This window comes from Myotis nattereri (genome assembly GCF_964212035.1).
Source record: "Myotis nattereri genome assembly, chromosome: 7".
Classification (NCBI taxonomy): Eukaryota; Metazoa; Chordata; class Mammalia; order Chiroptera; family Vespertilionidae; genus Myotis; species Myotis nattereri.
Window position 1 is genome coordinate 18149583 of NC_138082.1, and position 6000 is coordinate 18155582.

The window sequence follows — 6000 nt, forward strand, 5'->3', positions numbered from 1 at the left end:
ATATTTCAAAATAACATAAATATCTCTGGCAGATGTCATATGCTCCAGATTTTCATATCTGTAAACTGGATAAAAAACATTTTTATATCACATTTCTTAAAGATAATTATGAAAAATTTCTGGCTTATTGCCTATCCCCTACTCTTTACTGCTTCTGATTGAGTAGTGAAAGAGGAAACAGTGCACGCAACATAACTACAGATATGACATAAGGACCAAGTCCTGGAATCCATGGCCACAATGTCCTTTATCCAGAACTTCTGGGGAAGTTGGTGGTACTAAGAGGGTTGGTGTGAACAAACATCCTCCTGAGGAATACAGAGAGCCTTTACCTTCAGATTTATGTGCAAATTCTTTTATAAGTTTTATTTTTCAGTTACAGTTTACATTCAGTATTATTTTGTATTAGTTTCAGGTGTACAGCATAGTGATTAGACAATCATACTTACATGGTGGTGCCCCTGATATTTCCAGTACTCACCTGGCACCATATGTAATTATTACAATATTACTGATTCTACTAGAGGCCCGGTGCACAACATTCCTGCACTGGCGGGGGGTGCTCAGCCTGGCCTACGCCCTTTTGCAGTCCAGGAGCCCTCGGGGATGTCCAACTGATGGTTAAGCCTCAGTCAGACATCCTTAGCCCTGCTGCAGAGGCGGGAGAGACTCCCACCACCAACCGCTGCACTCACCAGTCCTCAGCCCGGCTTCTGGCTGAGCGGCGCTCTCTCTGTGGGAGCGCACTAACCACCAGGGGGCAGCTCCTGCATTGAGCATCTGCCCACTGGTGGTCAGTGCACATCATAGCGACTGGTCGTTCCGACGTTTGGTCAATTTGTATATTAGCCTTTTATTATATAGAATTCCTTACTTTGCATCGCAGGCCCATTTTGTGACTACCAATTTACAGTTTTTAATCCTCTGGCAACCATCTATCTATCTATCAGTCTATTTCTATTGTATTTTTGCTTATTTTATATTCAAATTCTTAGGGGATTCAAGATGAAGTGGAGATAGGTATGTGATAAAGATCTATTTGTATGAAGGGCATAGATATCCAGTGATCATTCCCACAATAATAATAAAAAAATGAGTCTTCCTATCTGATCCACCAAGACTATTCTACACCCACAATGGCTCTTGGTATAGCTGTAGAAGGGACAATCCAGGAAATATATGAAAGTACAACTCTAAATCAGTCTTAAATGGTAGGCAGAAAGTACCCTAATATTTACAGTACTCAGGTGTATAAACATCTTAAGGCCAGCCTGGAGGAAAGAGTAAGCTCTTTCCCTCTTTAACTCCCAGTATTGCAGGGCCTGTCCAAGGTGAACTTGTGAGCTAATAGAGAATAGATATTTATTAGACATACTTTCACTATTCCATCTACTTTTAGAATCTATCCACTATACATATCAAACAATATTAATATTTAGGCTCCTGCTGGTAAACATGCTACATTAATTTCAAGTACAATCTCAAGAAACCCCCTAACTATGCAAGTGTCTGTTTAAAAAAAAAAAAAAGGGTCATGTTTGAAAGTTCGTTTACTACTGAAGTAAGAAGATTTGTTTTTTCTCTTCTCTCTTTCTCCATTTTATCTAGTGACATTGGCTACATTTTTTTTTCTAATTGTGGAAGTAGGATGGATAGTGGTGTGTGTTTTGTTTAGTTTTAGCATCCTCCCCAAATCTTACTAGGATTATATACTTAAATTTGGCACTTATTCAGCAAGGAGGAGCAGGATGCATGAGTTTGATAGAAATAAAGCTAAATGGATAATTTTATGCTTATCACATGGATGGCAAGTGCTAGCAGGCTAACAGAACACCTATCTCCCACTGAAACTACACCACCACCCTCCTCCCAATAGACCTACAGCAATCAGTCCTGCTTAACGCAGCCTGTTCTCTGCCCTTGAATGACTTCCTGAATTCCTTCCACATCGATAACCAACTCCAAAGTTTAGTTTCAAATGACAGCTGATTGAAAATGTTAAATATGTCTTCAGTGCTTGTCTTTGCTAATGATGACAATAAGGTTTCTTGAAAAACGACTGTATCTTTAGTTTCTTCAGAGAAATCTAATCTTCCTCTAAAATAAAAAGGTGTGTGTGTGTCCATGTGTATTTTAAGGACAAAGGTGTTTTTTTAGTCTGATAAGTACACTGATAGTTTTACTTTGACAGATCCTAAATATAATTGCTACAGGAAAATGTAAAGGAGTATTTTGATAAAATAAAATATTAAGTGAGAAAAACTAGATGTTGTTTTCTTTTTCTTTCCTTTTTTTTTTTTTTTTTTTTTTGTTTCTTTCATGTTTACCCACTGATTCACTGTTGGATGGAATTGAGAAATGTAATTTTTTTTTAAATATATTTTATTGATTTTTTACAGAGAGGAAGGGAGAGAGATAGAGAGCTAGAAACATCGACAAGAGAGAAACATCGATCAGCTGCCTCCTGCACATCTCCTACTGGGGATGTGCCCGCAACCCAGGTACATGCCCTTGACCGGAATCGAACCTGGGACCCTTCAGTCCGCAGGCCGACGTTCTATCCACTGAGCCAAGCCGGTTTCAGCGAGAAATGTAATTATTGATGATCAGATTACTTAACTATGTGATGTACATCACTATACAAAATGAACACACTCATAATATAAAGTATATGAAAGAATATGTAAAAAACGGGTAAGAAATTCCTCATTAGGTCCCCCCGAAGTGTGAAGATCTGATCCCCCCAAAGGAATCCAGTGTAATGGCTTTGATCAAAGCATAAGCCTCTTAAGAAACAGAAACATAAACCTATTCAGAGAATGCTTTCTAGAATTAAAGCAAATGCACAGTAATTCTTGAAAACTGTAAAAGAGCAGTTTCAATCACGTTCTGAAAAGGCAAAATCACAGCCAAATTAGATAATGCTGCTCTCAGTAGCTGTGATAAAGCTGTATAATAAATATATACAATCACTTGCTATTCAATAAACGTATTGAACTTTTAGTTTTCGCAAGACACTAGCCTAGGAAAATGAGATTATACATGTTTATGCATTACATATGAACTGCCCCTAATTTGAAGTAGGAGGAAGGGAATGGTCACTGGAGAGGAAAATAAGACTTCTAGAAACCTCCTGTATAAACATGCTATCCTATTAGTTAAATAAAATTCTATAGGCTTGAAACAATAGAAGAATTAAACCTCTGATGGAATACTTCCTTTAACTTCTCAGCCACCCTGGGAAAACGTCTGTGTTCACAGTGAGGTCTCTGAATATGATAGCAGACTAATCGGTACAGGTTCTTGAGATAATAGAAGCTCACCTGGCGAAGCAGGCAGCCTGCCCATCAACTTCAGATCCACATATCTCCCGAATTACAATCAGAGACTGTGTTCACACCCTGAAACCAATCCATCACTCTCATCTCCTGCCTTAAAAATAAATTAAAGGGATAGGTGAGGGCACTGCATGACTCAAACCACATGGATCTCAACAAGTATGTCCTATTTACTATTAGGGAATAGTCATAATTGGCATTAGACCAAGTTTTTTTTCCATCAAAACTAAAAGGTAAATTTCTATACTACATGCCAATGGTCAGTAACCCAAAACGTCTCAGCATTTACACAGTATAATAAATACTTAGATTTTTTGGGCTTTTTTTTTACTTTAAAACATTTTAGAACAGAAAAAACTATCTCAGAATCACATAGTTTGGATATATGATAGAGAAGAAATAGCTGTGTAACATCAGAGCTTTCTTATTTTTCAGAGCAGGTACACAGAAGCAGGGTAAAACTCTTAGATACACCAAAGCACTGCCTGAAACTCTTTTAATATTAAAGAAAAATAACAGAAGATACTTTGTTGACTTCCTGCTTAAAAACACTATTTGTAGGAAAAATAAATCGTATTATCAACATCTTATAACAGAAGATACTTTGTTGACTTCCTGCTTAAAAACACTATTTGTAGGAAAAATAAATCGTATTATCAACATCTTACATGACAAACTCTCCTTTGGTGACAGGAGCACAAAGAGAAGAGCCAGTAGGTTCATTACCACAGATTATAATACTCTGTAGCTATTAAAAAATACACACACACACACACACACACACACACACACACACACTTAGTGACATAAAACAGTGTTTAGAAGTATAATATTGTGAAAAATAACCTTATAATGAACAATTATTTTCAGGTTGGTAATTTACCAATTTATGTACAATTAGATACAAATGCCCTCGAATATGTTAGTGACCCCCACAAGGCAACGCCCATTCACTTCTTCCTCATAACACAAACCCCTAAAGACCCTCCTGAAGTAACATGTTGTCCTATTTCTTTCTCTTTTTTAAAAATTATCTTTATTGTTGAAAGCAGTACAGATGTCCCCTTTCTCCCCATTGACACCCCTGCCCCAGCCCAGGCCTTCAACACACTATTATCTCTGTCCATGGGTAATGCATATATGCATATGAATTCTTTGGTTAATCTCTCCCCATCTCCCACCCTACCCCACCTTCAGTCTCTTCCATGCTTCTATGTCTCTGGATGTATCTTGTTCATTCATTACTTTATTAGAGTCCATGTATGAGTGAGAGCATGTGAGACAGCATGGAGGGACCTGGAGATTATTATGCTAAACAATGTTTATTATAAGATCCAAGCCATTCCTGTGTTTACATGGGAATAGAAAATGACTGGACAGAAATCCTTTGAACTGCTAAATAAATTGTATACAAAGTACTTAGAACAATGCCTGATACACAGTAAATGCTATATAAGAATCTCTGGTATTATTTTTTGCATAGTAATTGGCTCTGATTGTGAGATTATGAATGCTTCTCCTTTTTTTTTTACTTATGCATATTTCCTTTTCCCCTTAATTAACCTGTATTCATTCAATTAAAAGCATTTGCAATAAAATATGTGTAATTAAAATATACTTTATTAAAATTATTATCTTCACATCCAATAATCACAATCCAGGAAGATTTACACATATTATAATTCCTTCAAATAACTGGGATACCCAGTCATTTTTACACAATGACATTTAAGGTACAATTCATTATGAAAAAAGCTCAGAATAAAAGGTACAGAGGAAAGGAGAGAAACATTAAAAGTGTAGACACCTGAGTTTTCTGTCCTCTACTATGAAAAAATGTAATTTCACAAAAGCTCCAACCCCAACAAAGAAACCAAAGTGTAAAACAAGCCATCCATCGTTATTCAGTACTGTCTGCCTAACTCAGAAGCAGCAGGAGCCGCTGCCACTCATCCAACAGTTACTGGTATTTAATAACCACATTTCACATGTACGGGATCACTTACAAGGTGCCCCAAATTATGCCAAGAGTTTCATACTTCATCTTATTGAATCCTCCCAACAGCCTTATGAGAGGTGCTCTTCCCAATCTTTAAGGCAGAGGGAGATGAAGCACAGAGAGGTTAAGTAACTTATCAAGGTCACACAGCTGGTTAAGTGAAGCCTAGGCAGATCCTAGGTCCCAGCTTCCAGCACTAATTATTGAGCATCTTCTATGTGCAAAATGATAGGCACATCAAGGAATTCATAACTGCCCACAAGTCTAGACTCCTGATCTGCTAAAGCCAGGGCCTCTTAACAATCACTCTCAATCAACCCTCTTCCAACTTTCAACCTGAGCCCCTACAGAAACACAGTCACTGTAACTGCAATGATCATGACTACCAACAAAACTCTAATTGCCAAAGCTCTGTTCCCACTCCTGGCTCTACAAGAAAAAATGTGTTCCTCGACTTCTGATTTGTAATTTAAAATGTATTTCCTCATAAAAGGTAGTGTGCATAATGCTCTTAATACTACCCATCACATAGCCCCAGCTTGTTTGGCTCAGGGGATAGAGCGTCGGCCTGCAGACTGAAGGGTCCCGGGTTTGATTCCAGTCAAAGGCACATACCCTGGTTGCAGGCTCAATCCCCAGTAGGGGATGTGCAGGAGGCAGCTG